The sequence below is a fragment of the Oncorhynchus gorbuscha genome, linkage group LG23 (genome assembly GCF_021184085.1).
Source record: "Oncorhynchus gorbuscha isolate QuinsamMale2020 ecotype Even-year linkage group LG23, OgorEven_v1.0, whole genome shotgun sequence".
NCBI classification, from domain to species: domain Eukaryota; kingdom Metazoa; phylum Chordata; class Actinopteri; order Salmoniformes; family Salmonidae; genus Oncorhynchus; species Oncorhynchus gorbuscha.
In genome coordinates, this window is record NC_060195.1 from 43,461,832 (window position 1) to 43,477,586 (window position 15,755).

The 15,755-nt window shown below is 37.1% G+C and overlaps 27 non-coding genes across 27 annotated transcripts; all 27 read right to left on the bottom strand.

Annotated features, from left to right (window-relative positions):
* Nucleotides 1-165: 165 nt before the first annotated feature.
* trnac-gca lies at nucleotides 166-237 on the bottom strand. Its single transcript has one exon. It is a non-coding gene; the product is annotated as a tRNA-Cys (tRNA).
* A 420-nt stretch (nucleotides 238-657) lies between these two features.
* Nucleotides 658-729, bottom strand: trnac-gca. The gene has a single exon. It is a non-coding gene; the product is annotated as a tRNA-Cys (tRNA).
* A 916-nt stretch (nucleotides 730-1,645) lies between these two features.
* trnac-gca lies at nucleotides 1,646-1,717 on the bottom strand. Its single transcript has one exon. It is a non-coding gene; the product is annotated as a tRNA-Cys (tRNA).
* A 910-nt stretch (nucleotides 1,718-2,627) lies between these two features.
* Nucleotides 2,628-2,699, bottom strand: trnac-gca. The gene has a single exon. It is a non-coding gene; the product is annotated as a tRNA-Cys (tRNA).
* Nucleotides 2,700-3,122: 423 nt separating this feature from the next.
* trnac-gca lies at nucleotides 3,123-3,194 on the bottom strand. Its single transcript has one exon. It is a non-coding gene; the product is annotated as a tRNA-Cys (tRNA).
* Nucleotides 3,195-3,614: 420 nt separating this feature from the next.
* trnac-gca lies at nucleotides 3,615-3,686 on the bottom strand. Its single transcript has one exon. It is a non-coding gene; the product is annotated as a tRNA-Cys (tRNA).
* Nucleotides 3,687-4,108: 422 nt separating this feature from the next.
* Nucleotides 4,109-4,180, bottom strand: trnac-gca. The gene has a single exon. It is a non-coding gene; the product is annotated as a tRNA-Cys (tRNA).
* A 423-nt stretch (nucleotides 4,181-4,603) lies between these two features.
* Nucleotides 4,604-4,675, bottom strand: trnac-gca. The gene has a single exon. It is a non-coding gene; the product is annotated as a tRNA-Cys (tRNA).
* A 423-nt stretch (nucleotides 4,676-5,098) lies between these two features.
* Nucleotides 5,099-5,170, bottom strand: trnac-gca. The gene has a single exon. It is a non-coding gene; the product is annotated as a tRNA-Cys (tRNA).
* A 420-nt stretch (nucleotides 5,171-5,590) lies between these two features.
* On the bottom strand, nucleotides 5,591-5,662 carry trnac-gca. Its single transcript has one exon. It is a non-coding gene; the product is annotated as a tRNA-Cys (tRNA).
* A 418-nt stretch (nucleotides 5,663-6,080) lies between these two features.
* Nucleotides 6,081-6,152, bottom strand: trnac-gca. The gene has a single exon. It is a non-coding gene; the product is annotated as a tRNA-Cys (tRNA).
* Nucleotides 6,153-6,571: 419 nt separating this feature from the next.
* trnac-gca lies at nucleotides 6,572-6,643 on the bottom strand. Its single transcript has one exon. It is a non-coding gene; the product is annotated as a tRNA-Cys (tRNA).
* Nucleotides 6,644-7,067: 424 nt separating this feature from the next.
* Nucleotides 7,068-7,139, bottom strand: trnac-gca. The gene has a single exon. It is a non-coding gene; the product is annotated as a tRNA-Cys (tRNA).
* A 423-nt stretch (nucleotides 7,140-7,562) lies between these two features.
* Nucleotides 7,563-7,634, bottom strand: trnac-gca. Its single transcript has one exon. It is a non-coding gene; the product is annotated as a tRNA-Cys (tRNA).
* A 423-nt stretch (nucleotides 7,635-8,057) lies between these two features.
* trnac-gca lies at nucleotides 8,058-8,129 on the bottom strand. The gene has a single exon. It is a non-coding gene; the product is annotated as a tRNA-Cys (tRNA).
* Nucleotides 8,130-9,043: 914 nt separating this feature from the next.
* Nucleotides 9,044-9,115, bottom strand: trnac-gca. The gene has a single exon. It is a non-coding gene; the product is annotated as a tRNA-Cys (tRNA).
* A 423-nt stretch (nucleotides 9,116-9,538) lies between these two features.
* trnac-gca lies at nucleotides 9,539-9,610 on the bottom strand. Its single transcript has one exon. It is a non-coding gene; the product is annotated as a tRNA-Cys (tRNA).
* A 420-nt stretch (nucleotides 9,611-10,030) lies between these two features.
* trnac-gca lies at nucleotides 10,031-10,102 on the bottom strand. The gene has a single exon. It is a non-coding gene; the product is annotated as a tRNA-Cys (tRNA).
* Nucleotides 10,103-10,522: 420 nt separating this feature from the next.
* Nucleotides 10,523-10,594, bottom strand: trnac-gca. The gene has a single exon. It is a non-coding gene; the product is annotated as a tRNA-Cys (tRNA).
* A 422-nt stretch (nucleotides 10,595-11,016) lies between these two features.
* On the bottom strand, nucleotides 11,017-11,088 carry trnac-gca. The gene has a single exon. It is a non-coding gene; the product is annotated as a tRNA-Cys (tRNA).
* A 1,407-nt stretch (nucleotides 11,089-12,495) lies between these two features.
* Nucleotides 12,496-12,567, bottom strand: trnac-gca. Its single transcript has one exon. It is a non-coding gene; the product is annotated as a tRNA-Cys (tRNA).
* Nucleotides 12,568-12,987: 420 nt separating this feature from the next.
* On the bottom strand, nucleotides 12,988-13,059 carry trnac-gca. Its single transcript has one exon. It is a non-coding gene; the product is annotated as a tRNA-Cys (tRNA).
* A 423-nt stretch (nucleotides 13,060-13,482) lies between these two features.
* trnac-gca lies at nucleotides 13,483-13,554 on the bottom strand. Its single transcript has one exon. It is a non-coding gene; the product is annotated as a tRNA-Cys (tRNA).
* Nucleotides 13,555-13,972: 418 nt separating this feature from the next.
* On the bottom strand, nucleotides 13,973-14,044 carry trnac-gca. Its single transcript has one exon. It is a non-coding gene; the product is annotated as a tRNA-Cys (tRNA).
* A 419-nt stretch (nucleotides 14,045-14,463) lies between these two features.
* Nucleotides 14,464-14,535, bottom strand: trnac-gca. The gene has a single exon. It is a non-coding gene; the product is annotated as a tRNA-Cys (tRNA).
* A 418-nt stretch (nucleotides 14,536-14,953) lies between these two features.
* Nucleotides 14,954-15,025, bottom strand: trnac-gca. Its single transcript has one exon. It is a non-coding gene; the product is annotated as a tRNA-Cys (tRNA).
* Nucleotides 15,026-15,445: 420 nt separating this feature from the next.
* trnac-gca lies at nucleotides 15,446-15,517 on the bottom strand. The gene has a single exon. It is a non-coding gene; the product is annotated as a tRNA-Cys (tRNA).
* Between the last annotated feature and the right edge of the window lie 238 nt (nucleotides 15,518-15,755).

The following is a 15,755-nucleotide window of genomic DNA, read 5'->3' on the forward strand; positions in this document are numbered from 1 at the left end:
AGCACTCCCTCTCTCAAGATACACTTAAAAAGCACTTGATTTCAAGGGGTGCCAGGGTTGAATGTGAGAAATTGTCTAATAAGGGACATTTTTCACTGAGTAAAATATTCTAAAAAAAAAAGAGTCCTCTACTCTCAAAATACTCTTTGAAAGGACTTGATTTTAAGGGGGCATCAGGATTTGAACCTGGGACCTCTTAATCTGCAGTCAAATGCTCTACCACTGAGCTATACCCCCTCTTCCAGAAAATATCTAAAGGTGGAAAAAAATTATAATAAGGGACATTATAGCAGGAGATAATCAAAAACTCATAAAGAAAACCTTCTCTCTGAAAACATACCTAGGTAAAATATTTGATTTCAAGATGACAAAAGAATTACAACCTGAGACCTATTGATCTGAAGTCTGTTGCACTTCCACCTCTGTTAGGAACTGTCTGACAGAGAAAAACCATTGAATGAGGGACATTTTGGACTGAGTAACATAACCAAAAAGCAGCACTCCCTCTCTCAAGATACACTTAGAAAGCACTTGATTTCAAGGGGTGCCAGGAATTGAACGTGAGAAATTGTCTAATAAGGGACATTTTTCACTGAGTAAAATATTATAAAAAAGAGTCCTCTACTCTCAAAATACTCTTTGAAAGGACTTGATTTTAAGGGGCATCAGGATTTGAACCTGGGACCTCTTGATCTGCAGTCAAATGCTCTACCACTGAGCTATACCCCTCTGCTAGAAAATATCTAAAGGTGGAAAAAAATTGTCTAATAAGGGACATTATAGCAGGAGATCAACAAAAACTGATAAAGAAAACCTTCTCTCTGAAAACATACCTAGGTAAAATATTTGATTTCAAGATGACAAAAAATTACAATCTGAGACCTATTGATCTGAAGTCTGTTGCACTTCCACCTCTGTTAGGAACTGTCTGACAGAGAAAAACCATTGAATGAGGGACATTTTGGACTGAGTAACATAACCAAAAAGCAGCACTCCCTCTCTCAAGATACACTTAGAAAGCACTTGATTTCAAGGGGGTGCCAGGAATTGAATGTGAGAAATTGTCTAATAAGGGACATTTTTCACTGAGTAAAATATTCTAAAAAAAGAGTCTACTCTCAAAATACTCTTTGAAAGAACTTGATTTTAAGGGGGCATCAGGATTTAATCCTGGAACCTCTTGATCTGCAGTCAAATGCTCTACCACTGAGAAATACCCCCTCTGCTAGAAACTGTCTAAAGGTGGAAAAATTGTCTAATAAGGGACATTATGGCTGGAGATCAACATAAAACTGATAAAGAAAACCTTCTCTCTGAAAACATACCGAGGTAAAATATTTGATTTCAAGATGACAAAAAAATTACAATCTGAGACCTATTGATCTGAAGTCTGTTGCACTTCCACCTCTGTTAGGAACTGTCTGACAGAGAAAAACCATGGAATGAGGGACATTTTGGACTGAGTAACATAACCAAAAAGCAGCACTCCCTCTCTCAAGATACACTTAGAAAGCACTTGATTTCAAGGGGGTGCCAGGAATTGTATGTGAGAAATTGTCTAATAAGGGACATTTTTCACTGAGTAAAATATTCTAAAAAAAGAGTCCTCTACTCTCAAAATACTCTTTGAAAGCACTTGATTTTAAGGGGGCATCAGGATTTGAACCTGGGACCTCTTGATCTGCAGTCAAATGCTCTACCACTGAGCTATACCCCCTCTGCTAGAAAATATCTAAAGGTGGAAAAAAATATATAATAAGGGACATTATAGCAGGAGATCAACAAAAACTGATAAAGAAAACCTTCTCTCTGAAAACATACCTAGGTAAAATATTTGATTTCAAGATGACAAAAAAATTACAATCTGAGACCTATTGATCTGAAGTCTGTGCACTTCCACCTCTGTTAGGAAATGTCTGACAGAGAAAAACCATTGAATGAGGGACATTTTGGACTGAGTAACATAACCAAAAAAGCAGCACTCCCTCTCTCAAGATACACTTAAAAAGCACTTGATTTCAAGGGGGTGCCAGGAATTGAACGTGAGAAATTGTCTAATAAGGGACATTTTTCACTGAGTAAAATATTCTAAAAAAAGAGTCTACTCTCAAAATACTCTTTGAAAGAACTTGATTTTAAGGGGGCATCAGGATTTAATCCTGGAACCTCTTGATCTGCAGTCAAATGTTCTACCACTGAGCTATACCCCCTCTGCTAGAAACTGTCTAAAGGTGGAAAAATTGTCTAATAAGGGAAATTATAGCTGGAGATCAACAAAAACTGATAAAGAACACCTTCTCTCTGAAAACATACCTAGGTAAAATATTTGATTTCAAGATGACAAAAAAATTACAATCTGAGACATATTGATCTGAAGTCTGTTGCACTTCCACCTCTGTTAGGAAATGTCTGACAGAGAAAACCATTGAATGAGGGACATTTTGGACTGAGTAACATAACCAAAAAAGCAGCACTCCCTCTCTCAAGATACACTTAGAAAGCACTTGATTTCAAGGGGTGCCAGGAATTGAACGTGAGAAATTGTCTAATAAGGGACATTTTTCACTGAGTAAAATATTCTAAAAAAGTCCTACTCTCAAAATACTCTTTGAAAGAACTTGATTTTAAGGGGGCATCAGGATTTGAACCTGGGACCTCTTGATCTGCAGTCAAATGCTCTACCACTGAGCTATACCCCTCTACCAGAAACTATCTAAAGGTGGAAAAAAAATTATAATAAGGGACATTATAGCAGGAGATCAACAAAAACTGATAAAGAAAACCTTCTCTCTGAAAACATACCTAGGTAAAATATTTGATTTCAAGATGACAAAAAAATTACAACCTGAGACCTATTGATCTGAAGTCTGTTGCACTTCCACCAGTGTTAGGAACTGTCTGACAGAGAAAAACCATTGAATGAGGGACATTTTGGACTGAGTAACATAACCAAAAAAGCAGCACTCCCTCTCTCAAGATACACTTAAAAAGCACTTGATTTCAAGGGGGTGCCAGGGATTGAACGTGAGAAATTGTCTAATAAGGGACATTTTTCACTGAGTAAAATATTATAAAAAAGAGTCCTCTACTCTCAAAATACTCTTTGAAAGGACTTGATTTTAAGGGGGCATCAGGATTTGAACCTGGGACCTCTTGATCTGCAGTCAAATGCTCTACCACTGAGCTATACCCCCTCTACCAGAAAATATCTAAAGGTGGAAAAAATTATAATAAGGGACATTATAGCAGGAGATCAACAAAAACTGATAAAGAAAACCTTCTCTCTGAAAACATACCTAGGTAAAATATTTGATTTCAAGATGACAAAAAAATTACAATCTGAGACCTATTGATCTGAAGTCTGTTGCACTTCCACCTCTGTTAGGAACTGTCTGACAGAGAAAAACCATTGAATGAGGGACATTTTGGACTGAGTAACATAACCAAAAAAGCAGCACTCCCTCTCTCAAGATACACTTAGAAAGCACTTGATTTCAAGGGGGTGCCAGGAATTGAACGTGATAAATTGTCTAATAAGGGACATTTTTCACTGAGTAAAATATTCTAAAAAAAGAGTCTACTCTCAAAATACTCTTTGAAAGAACTTGATTTTAAGGGGGCATCAGGATTTAATCCTGGAACCTCTTGATCTGCAGTCAAATGCTCTACCACTGAGCTATACCCCCTCTGCTAGAAACTGTCTAAAGGTGGAAAAATTGTCTAATAAGGGAAATTATAGCTGGAGATCAACAAAAACTGATAAAGAACACCTTCTCTCTGAAAACATACCTAGGTAAAATATTTGATTTCAAGATGACAAAAAATTACAATCTGAGACCTATTGATCTGAAGTCTGTTGCACTTCCACCTCTGTTAGGAACTGTCTGACAGAGAAAAACCATTGAATGAGGGACATTTTGGACTGAGTAACATAACCAAAAAAGCAGCACTCCCTCTCTCAAGATACACTTAGAAAGCACTTGATTTCAAGGGGGTGCCAGGAATTGAACGTGAGAAATTGTCTAATAAGGGACATTTTTCACTGAGTAAAATATTCTAAAAAAGAGTCCTCTACTCTCAAAATACTCTTTGAAAGGACTTGATTTTAAGGGGGCATCAGGATTTGAACCTGGGACCTCTTGATCTGCAGTCAAATGCTCTACCACTGAGCTATACCCCCTCTGCTAGAAAATATCTAAAGGTGGAAAAAAATTATAATAAGGGACATTATAGCAGGAGATCAACAAAAACTGATAAAGAAAACCTTCTCTCTGAAAACATACCTAGGTAAAATATTTGATTTCAAGATGACAAAAGAATTACAACCTGAGACCTATTGATCTGAAGTCTGTTGCACTTCCACCTCTGTTAGGAAATGTCTGACAGAGAAAAACCATTGAATGAGGGACATTTTGGACTGAGTAACATAACCAAAAAAGCAGCACTCCCTCTCTCAAGATACACTTAGAAAGCACTTGATTTCAAGGGGGTGCCAGGAATTGAATGTGAGAAATTGTCTAATAAGGGACATTTTTCACTGAGTAAAATATTCTAAAAAAGAGTCCTCTACTCTCAAAATACTCTTTGAAAGCACTTGATTTTAAGGGGGCATCAGGATTTGAACCTGGGACCTCTTGATCTGCAGTCAAATGCTCTACCACTGAGCTATACCCCCTCTGCTAGAAACTGTCTAAAGGTGGAAAAATTGTCTAATAAGGGACATTATAGCTGGAGATCAACAAAAACTGATAAAGAAAACCTTCTCTCTGAAAACATACCTAGGTAAAATATTTGATTTCAAGATGACAAAAAAATTACAATCTGAGACCTATTGATCTGAAGTCTGTTGCACTTCCACCTCTGTTAGGAACTGTCTGACAGAGAAAAACCATTGAATGAGGGACATTTTGGACTGAGTAACATAACCAAAAAAGCAGCACTCCCTCTCTCAAGATACACTTAGAAAGCACTTGATTTCAAGGGGGTGCCAGGAATTGAATGTGAGAAATTGTCTAATAAGGGACATTTTTCACTGAGTAAAATATTCTAAAAAAGAGTCCTCTACTCTCAAAATACTCTTTGAAAGCACTTGATTTTAAGGGGGCATCAGGATTTGAACCTGGGACCTCTTGATCTGCAGTCAAATGCTCTACCACTGAGCTATACCCCCTCTGCTAGAAACTGTCTAAAGGTGGAAAAATTGTCTAATAAGGGACATTATAGCTGGAGATCAACAAAAACTGATAAAGAAAACCTTCTCTCTGAAAACATACCTAGGTAAAATATTTGATTTCAAGATGACAAAAAATTACAATCTGAGACCTATTGATCTGAAGTCTGTTGCACTTCCACCTCTGTTAGGAACTGTCTGACAGAGAAAAACCATTGAATGAGGGACATTTTGGACTGAGTAACATAACCAAAAAAGCAGCACTCCCTCTCTCAAGATACACTTAGAAAGCACTTGATTTCAAGGGGGTGCCAGGAATTGAACGTGAGAAATTGTCTAATAAGGGACATTTTTCACTGAGTAAAATATTCTAAAAAAAGAGTCTACTCTCAAAATACTCTTTGAAAGAACTTGATTTTAAGGGGGCATCAGGATTTGAACCTGGGACCTCTTGATCTGCAGTCAAATGCTCTACCACTGAGCTATACCCCTCTGCTAGAAACTGTCTAAAGGTGGAAAAATTGTCTAATAAGGGACATTATAGCAGGAGATCAACAAAAACTGATAAAGAAAACCTTCTCTCTGAAAACATACCTAGGTAAAATATTTGATTTCAAGATGACAAAAAAATTACAATCTGAGACCTATTGATCTGAAGTCTGTTGCACTTCCACCTCTGTTAGGAACTGTCTGACAGAGAAAAACCATTGAATGAGGGACATTTTGGACTGAGTAACATAACCAAAAAGCAGCACTCCCTCTCTCAAGATACACTTAGAAAGCACTTGATTTCAAGGGGTGCCAGGAATTGAATGTGAGAAATTGTCTAATAAGGGACATTTTTCACTGAGTAAAATATTCTAAAAAAAGAGTCTACTCTCAAAATACTCTTTGAAAGAACTTGATTTTAAGGGGGCATCAGGATTTAATCCTGGAACCTCTTGATCTGCAGTCAAATGCTCTACCACTGAGCTATACCCCTCTGCTAGAAACTGTCTAAAGGTGGAAAAATTGTCTAATAAGGGAAATTATAGCTGGAGATCAACAAAAACTGATAAAGAACACCTTCTCTCTGAAAACATACCTAGGTAAAATATTTGATTTCAAGATGACAAAAAATTACAATCTGAGACCTATTGATCTGAAGTCTGTTGCACTTCCACCTCTGTTAGGAACTGTCTGACAGAGAAAAACCATTGAATGAGGGACATTTTGGACTGAGTAACATAACCAAAAAAGCAGCACTCCCTCTCTCAAGATACACTTAGAAAGCACTTGATTTCAAGGGGGTGCCAGGAATTGAACGTGAGAAATTGTCTAATAAGGGACATTTTTCACTGAGTAAAATATTCTAAAAAAAGAGTCTACTCTCAAAATACTCTTTGAAAGAACTTGATTTTAAGGGGGCATCAGGATTTAATCCTGGAACCTCTTGATCTGCAGTCAAATGCTCTACCACTGAGCTATACCCCCTCTGCTAGAAACTGTCTAAAGGTGGAAAAATTGTCTAATAAGGGACATTATGGCTGGAGATCAACATAAAACTGATAAAGAAAACCTTCTCTCTGAAAACATACCGAGGTAAAATATTTGATTTCAAGATGACAAAAAAATTACAATCTGAGACCTATTGATCTGAATTCTGTTGCACTTCCACCTCTGTTAGGAACTGTCTGACAGAGAAAAACCATGGAATGAGGGACATTTTGGACTGAGTAACATAACCAAAAAAGCAGCACTCCCTCTCTCAAGATACACTTAGAAAGCACTTGATTTCAAGGGGGTGCCAGGAATTGAACGTGAGAAATTGTCTAATAAGGGACATTTTTCACTGAGTAAAATATTATAAAAAAGAGTCCTCTACTCTCAAAATACTCTTTGAAAGGACTTGATTTTAAGGGGGCATCAGGATTTGAACCTGGGACCTCTTGATCTGCAGTCAAATGCTCTACCACTGAGCTATACCCCCTCTGCTAGAAAATATCTAAAGGTGGAAAAAAATTATAATGAGGGACATTATAGCAGGAGATCAAGAAAAACTGATAAAGAAAACCTTCTCTCTGAAAACATACCTAGGTAAAATATTTGATTTCAAGATGACAAAAGAATTACAAACTGAGACCTATTGATCTGAAGTCTGTTGCACTTCCACCTCTGTTAGGAAATGTCTGACAGAGAAAAACCATTGAATGAGGGACATTTTGGACTGAGTAACATAACCAAAAAAGCAGCACTCCCTCTCTCAAGATACACTTAGAAAGCACTTGATTTCAAGGGGGTGCCAGGAATTGAATGTGAGAAATTGTCTAATAAGGGACATTTTTCACTGAGTAAAATATTCTAAAAAAGAGTCCTCTACCCTCAAAATAATCTTTTGAAAGCACTTGACTTAAGGGGGCATCAGGATTTGAACCTGGGACCTCTTGATCTGCAGTCAAATGCTCTACCACTGAGAAATACCCCCTCTGCTAGAAACTGTCTAAAGGTGGAAAAATTGTCTAATAAGGGACATTATGGCTGGAGATCAACATAAAACTGATAAAGAAAACCTTCTCTCTGAAAACATACCGAGGTAAAATATTTGATTTCAAGATGACAAAAAAATTACAATCTGAGACCTATTGATCTGAAGTCTGTGCACTTCCACCTCTGTTAGGAAATGTCTGACAGAGAAAAACCATTGAATGAGGGACATTTTGGACTGAGTAACATAACCAAAAAAGCAGCACTCCCTCTCTCAAGATACACTTAGAAAGCACTTGATTTCAAGGGGGTGCCAGGAATTGAATGTGAGAAATTGTCTAATAAGGGACATTTTTCACTGAGTAAAATATTCTAAAAAAGAGTCCTCTACCCTCAAAATAATCTTTTGAAAGCACTTGACTTAAGGGGGCATCAGGATTTGAACCTGGGACCTCTTGATCTGCAGTCAAATGCTCTACCACTGAGAAATACCCCCTCTGCTAGAAACTGTCTAAAGGTGGAAAAATTGTCTAATAAGGGACATTATGGCTGGAGATCAACATAAAACTGATAAAGAAAACCTTCTCTCTGAAAACATACCGAGGTAAAATATTTGATTTCAAGATGACAAAAAAATTACAATCTGAGACCTATTGATCTGAAGTCTGTGCACTTCCACCTCTGTTAGGAAATGTCTGACAGAGAAAAACCATTGAATGAGGGACATTTTGGACTGAGTAACATAACCAAAAAAGCAGCACTCCCTCTCTCAAGATACACTTAGAAAGCACTTGATTTCAAGGGGGTGCCAGGAATTGAACGTGAGAAATTGTCTAATAAGGGACATTTTTCACTGAGTAAAATATTCTAAAAAAAGAGTCTACTCTCAAAATACTCTTTGAAAGAACTTGATTTTAAGGGGGCATCAGGATTTAATCCTGGAACCTCTTGATCTGCAGTCAAATGTTCTACCACTGAGCTATACCCCCTCTGCTAGAAACTGTCTAAAGGTGGAAAAATAGTCTAATAAGGGAAATTATAGCTGGAGATCAACAAAAACTGATAAAGAACACCTTCTCTCTGAAAACATACCTAGGTAAAATATTTGATTTCAAGATGACAAAAAAATTACAATCTGAGACATATTGATCTGAAGTCTGTTGCACTTCCACCTCTGTTAGGAAATGTCTGACAGAGAAAAACCATTGAATGAGGGACATTTTGGACTGAGTAACATAACCAAAAAAGCAGCACTCCCTCTCTCAAGATACACTTAGAAAGCACTTGATTTCAAGGGGGTGCCAGGAATTGTACGTGAGAAATTGTCTAATAAGGGACATTTTTCACTGAGTAAAATATTCTAAAAAAAAAGTCTACTCTCAAAATACTCTTTGAAAGAACTTGATTTTAAGGGGGCATCAGGATTTGAACCTGGGACTTCTTGATCTGCAGTCAAATGCTCTACCACTGAGCTATACCCCCTCTACCAGAAACTATATATAGGTGGAAAAAAATTATAATAAGGGACATTATAGCAGGAGATCAACAAAAACTGATAAAGAAAACCTTCTCTCTGAAAACATACCTAGGTAAAATATTTGATTTCAAGATGACAAAAGAATTACAACCTGAGACCTATTGATCTGAAGTCTGTTGCACTTCCACCAGTGTTAGGAACTGTCTGACAGAGAAAAAACATTGAATGAGGGACATTTTGGACTGAGTAACATAACCAAAAAAGCAGCACTCCCTCTCTCAAGATACACTTAAAAAGCACTTGATTTCAAGGGGGTGCCAGGGATTGAACGTGAGAAATTGTCTAATAAGGGACATTTTTCACTGAGTAAAATATTATAAAAAAGAGTCCTCTACTCTCAAAATACTCTTTGAAAGGACTTGATTTTAAGGGGGCATCAGGATTTGAACCTGGGACCTCTTGATCTGCAGTCAAATGCTCTACCACTGAGCTATACCCCCTCTACCAGAAAATATCTAAAGGTGGAAAAAATTATAATAAGGGACATTATAGCAGGAGATCAACAAAAACTGATAAAGAAAACCTTCTCTCTGAAAACATACCTAGGTAAAATATTTGATTTCAAGATGACAAAAAAATTACAATCTGAGACCTATTGATCTGAAGTCTGTTGCACTTCCACCTCTGTTAGGAACTGTCTGACAGAGAAAAACCATTGAATGAGGGACATTTTGGACTGAGTAACATAACCAAAAAAGCAGCACTCCCTCTCTCAAGATACACTTAGAAAGCACTTGATTTCAAGGGGGTGCCAGGAATTGAACGTGAGAAATTGTCTAATAAGGGACATTTTTCACTGAGTAAAATATTCTAAAAAAAGAGTCTACTCTCAAAATACTCTTTGAAAGAACTTGATTTTAAGGGGGCATCAGGATTTAATCCTGGAACCTCTTGATCTGCAGTCAAATGCTCTACCACTGAGCTATACCCCTCTGCTAGAAACTGTCTAAAGGTGGAAAAATTGTCTAATAAGGGAAATTATAGCTGGAGATCAACAAAAACTGATAAAGAACACCTTCTCTCTGAAAACATACCTAGGTAAAATATTTGATTTCAAGATGACAAAAAAATTACAATCTGAGACATATTGATCTGAAGTCTGTTGCACTTCCACCTCTGTTAGGAACTGTCTGACAGAGAAAAACCATTGAATGAGGGACATTTTGGACTGAGTAACATAACCAAAAAAGCAGCACTCCCTCTCTCAAGATACACTTAGAAAGCACTTGATTTCAAGGGGGTGCCAGGAATTGAACGTGAGAAATTGTCTAATAAGGGACATTTTTCACTGAGTAAAATATTCTAAAAAAAGAGTCTACTCTCAAAATACTCTTTGAAAGAACTTGATTTTAAGGGGGCATCAGGATTTAATCCTGGAACCTCTTGATCTGCAGTCAAATGCTCTACCACTGAGCTATACCCCTCTGCTAGAAACTGTCTAAAGGTGGAAAAATTGTCTAATAAGGGACATTATAGCTGGAGATCAACAAAAACTGATAAAGAAAACCTTCTCTCTGAAAACATACCTAGGTAAAATATTTGATTTCAAGATGACAAAAAAATTACAATCTGAGACCTATTGATCTGAAGTCTGTTGCACTTCCACCTCTGTTAGGAACTGTCTGACAGAGAAAAACCATGGAATGAGGGACATTTTGGACTGAGTAACATAACCAAAAAAGCAGCACTCCCTCTCTCAAGATACACTTAGAAAGCACTTGATTTCAAGGGGGTGCCAGGAATTGAACGTGAGAAATTGTCTAATAAGGGACATTTTTCACTGAGTAAAATATTATAAAAAAGAGTCCTCTACTCTCAAAATACTCTTTGAAAGGACTTGATTTTAAGGGGGCATCAGGATTTGAACCTGGGACCTCTTGATCTGCAGTCAAATGCTCTACCACTGAGCTATACCCCCTCTGCTAGAAAATATCTAAAGGTGGAAAAAAATTATAATGAGGGACATTATAGCAGGAGATCAAGAAAAACTGATAAAGAAAACCTTCTCTCTGAAAACATACCTAGGTAAAATATTTGATTTCAAGATGACAAAAGAATTACAAACTGAGACCTATTGATCTGAAGTCTGTTGCACTTCCACCTCTGTTAGGAAATGTCTGACAGAGAAAAACCATTGAATGAGGGACATTTTGGACTGAGTAACATAACCAAAAAAGCAGCACTCCCTCTCTCAAGATACACTTAGAAAGCACTTGATTTCAAGGGGGTGCCAGGAATTGAATGTGAGAAATTGTCTAATAAGGGACATTTTTCACTGAGTAAAATATTCTAAAAAAAAGAGTCCTACTCTCAAAATAATCTTTGAAAGAACTTGATTTAAGGGGGCATCAGGATTTGAACCTGGGACCTCTTGATCTGCAGTCAAATGCTCTACCACTGAGAAATACCCCTCTGCTAGAAACTGTCTAAAGGTGGAAAAATTGTCTAATAAGGGACATTATGGCTGGAGATCAACATAAAACTGATAAAGAAAACCTTCTCTCTGAAAACATACCTAGGTAAAATATTTGATTTCAAGATGACAAAAAATTACAATCTGAGACCTATTGATCTGAAGTCTGTTGCACTTCCACCTCTGTTAGGAACTGTCTGACAGAGAAAAACCATTGAATGAGGGACATTTTGGACTGAGTAACATAACCAAAAAGCAGCACTCCCTCTCTCAAGATACACTTAGAAAGCACTTGATTTCAAGGGGGTGCCAGGAATTGAATGTGAGAAATTGTCTAATAAGGGACATTTTTCACTGAGTAAAATATTCTAAAAAAGAGCACTCTACCCTCAAAATAATCTTTTGAAAGCACTTGATTTTAAGGGGGCATCAGGATTTGAACCTGGGACCTCTTGATCTGCAGTCAAATGCTCTACCACTGAGAAATACCCCTCTGCTAGAAACTGTCTAAAGGTGGAAAAATTGTCTAATAAGGGACATTATAGCTGGAGATCAACAAAAACTGATAAAGAAAACCTTCTCTCTGAAAACATACCGAGGTAAAATATTTGATTTCAAGATGACAAAAAAATTACAATCTGAGACCTATTGATCTGAAGTCTGTGCACTTCCACCTCTGTTAGGAAATGTCTGACAGAGAAAAACCATTGAATGAGGGACATTTTGGACTGAGTAACATAACCAAAAAAGCAGCACTCCCTCTCTCAAGATACACTTAGAAAGCACTTGATTTCAAGGGGGTGCCAGGAATTGAACGTGAGAAATTGTCTAATAAGGGACATTTTTCACTGAGTAAAATATTCTAAAAAAAGAGTCTACTCTCAAAATACTCTTTGAAAGAACTTGATTTTAAGGGGGCATCAGGATTTAATCCTGGAACCTCTTGATCTGCAGTCAAATGCTCTACCACTGAGCTATACCCCCTCTGCTAGAAACTGTCTAAAGGTGGAAAAATTGTCTAATAAGGGAAATTATAGCTGGAGATCAACAAAAACTGATAAAGAACACCTTCTCTCTGAAAACATACCTAGGTAAAATATTTGATTTCAAGATGACAAAAAAATTACAATCTGAGACATATTGATCTGAAGTCTGTTGCACTTCCACCTCTGTTAGGAAATGTCTGACAGAGAAAAACCATTGAATGAGGGACATTTTGGACTGAGTAACATAACCAAAAAAGCAGCACTCCCTCTCTCAAGATACACTTAGAAAGCACTTGATTTCAAGGGGGTGCCAGGAATTGAACGTGAGAAATTGTCTAATAAGGGACATTTTTCACTGAGTAAAATATTCTAAAAAAGAGTCTACTCTCAAAATACTCTTTGAAAGAACTTGATTTTAAGGGGGCATCAGGATTTGAACCTGGGACCTCTTGATCTGCAGTCAAATGCTCTACCACTGAGCTATACCCCCTCTACCAGAAACTATCTAAAGGTGGAAAAAAATTATAATAAGGGACATTATAGCAGGAGATCAACAAAAACTGATAAAGAAAACCTTCTCTCTGAAAACATACCTAGGTAAAATATTTGATTTCAAGATGACAAAAGAATTACAACCTGAGACCTATTGATCTGAAGTCTGTTGCACTTCCACCAGTGTTAGGAACTGTCTGACAGAGAAAAACCATTGAATGAGGGACATTTTGGACTGAGTAACATAACCAAAAAAGCAGCACTCCCTCTCTCAAGATACACTTAAAAAGCACTTGATTTCAAGGGGGTGCCAGGGATTGAACGTGAGAAATTGTCTAATAAGGGACATTTTTCACTGAGTAAAATATTATAAAAAAGAGTCCTCTACTCTCAAAATACTCTTTGAAAGGACTTGATTTTAAGGGGGCATCAGGATTTGAACCTGGGACCTCTTGATCTGCAGTCAAATGCTCTACCACTGAGCTATACCCCCTCTACCAGAAAATATCTAAAGGTGGAAAAAATTATAATAAGGGACATTATAGCAGGAGATCAACAAAAACTGATAAAGAAAACCTTCTCTCTGAAAACATACCTAGGTAAAATATTTGATTTCAAGATGACAAAAAATTACAATCTGAGACCTATTGATCTGAAGTCTGTTGCACTTCCACCTCTGTTAGGAACTGTCTGACAGAGAAAAACCATTGAATGAGGGACATTTTGGACTGAGTAACATAACCAAAAAGCAGCACTCCCTCTCTCAAGATACACTTAGAAAGCACTTGATTTCAAGGGGGTGCCAGGAATTGAACGTGAGAAATTGTCTAATAAGGGACATTTTTCACTGAGTAAAATATTCTAAAAAAAGAGTCTACTCTCAAAATACTCTTTGAAAGAACTTGATTTTAAGGGGGCATCAGGATTTAATCCTGGAACCTCTTGATCTGCAGTCAAATGCTCTACCACTGAGCTATACCCCTCTGCTAGAAACTGTCTAAAGGTGGAAAAATTGTCTAATAAGGGAAATTATAGCTGGAGATCAACAAAAACTGATAAAGAACACCTTCTCTCTGAAAACATACCTAGGTAAAATATTTGATTTCAAGATGACAAAAAAATTACAATCTGAGACATATTGATCTGAAGTCTGTTGCACTTCCACCTCTGTTAGGAACTGTCTGACAGAGAAAAACCATTGAATGAGGGACATTTTGGACTGAGTAACATAACCAAAAAAGCAGCACTCCCTCTCTCAAGATACACTTAGAAAGCACTTGATTTCAAGGGGGTGCCAGGAATTGAACGTGAGAAATTGTCTACTAAGGGATTTTTTTCACTGAGTAAAATATTCTAAAAAAGAGTCTACTCTCAAAATACTCTTTGAAAGAACTTGATTTTAAGGTGGCATCAGGATTTGAACCTGGGACCTCTTGATCTGCAGTCAAATGCTCTACCACTGAGCTATACCCCCTCTGCTAGAAACTATCTAAAGGTGGAAAAAAATTATAATAAGGGACATTATAGCAGGAGATCAACAAAAACTGATAAAGAAAACCTTCTCTCTGAAAACATACCTAGGTAAAATATTTGATTTCAAGATGACAAAAGAATTACAACCTGAGACCTATTGATCTGAAGTCTGTTGCACTTCCACCTCTGTTAGGAACTGTCTGACAGAGAAAAACCATTGAATGAGGGACATTTTGGACTGAGTAACATAACCAAAAAAGCACTCCCTCTCTCAAGATACACTTAAAAGCACTTGATTTCAAGGGGTGCCAGGAATTGAACGTGAGAAATTGTCTAATAAGGGACATTTTTCACTGAGTAAAATATTATAAAAAAGAGTCCTCTACTCTCAAAATACTCTTTGAAAGCACTTGATTTTAAGGGGGCATCAGGATTTGAACCTGGGACCTCTTGATCTGCAGTCAAATGCTCTACCACTGAGCTATACCCCCTCTACCAGAAAATATCTAAAGGTGGAAAAAAATTATAATAAGGGACATTATAGCAGGAGATCAACAAAAACTGATAAAGAAAACCTTCTCTCTGAAAACATACCTAGGTAAAATATTTGATTTCAAGATGACAAAAAATTACAATCTGAGACCTATTGATCTGAAGTCTGTTGCACTTCCACCTCTGTTAGGAACTGTCTGACAGAGAAAAACCATTGAATGAGGGACATTTTGGACTGAGTAACATAACCAAAAAAGCAGCACTCCCTCTCTCAAGATACACTTAGAAAGCACTTGATTTCAAGGGGGTGCCAGGAATTGAATGTGAGAAATTGTCTAATAAGGGACATTTTTCACTGAGTAAAATATTCTAAAAAAAGAGTCTACTCTCAAAATACTCTTTGAAAGAACTTGATTTTAAGGGGGCATCAGGATTTAATCCTGGAACCTCTTGATCTGCAGTCAAATGCTCTACCACTGAGCTATACCCCCTCTGCTAGAAACTGTCTAAAGGTGGAAAAATTGTCTAATAAGGGAAATTATAGCTGGAGATCAACAAAAACTGATAAAGAACACCTTCTCTCTGAAAACATACCTAGGTAAAATATTTGATTTCAAGATGACAAAAAATTACAATCTGAGACCTATTGATCTGAAGTCTGTTGCACTTCCACCTCTGTTAGGAACTGTCTGACAGAGAAAAACCATTGAATGAGGGACATTTTGGACT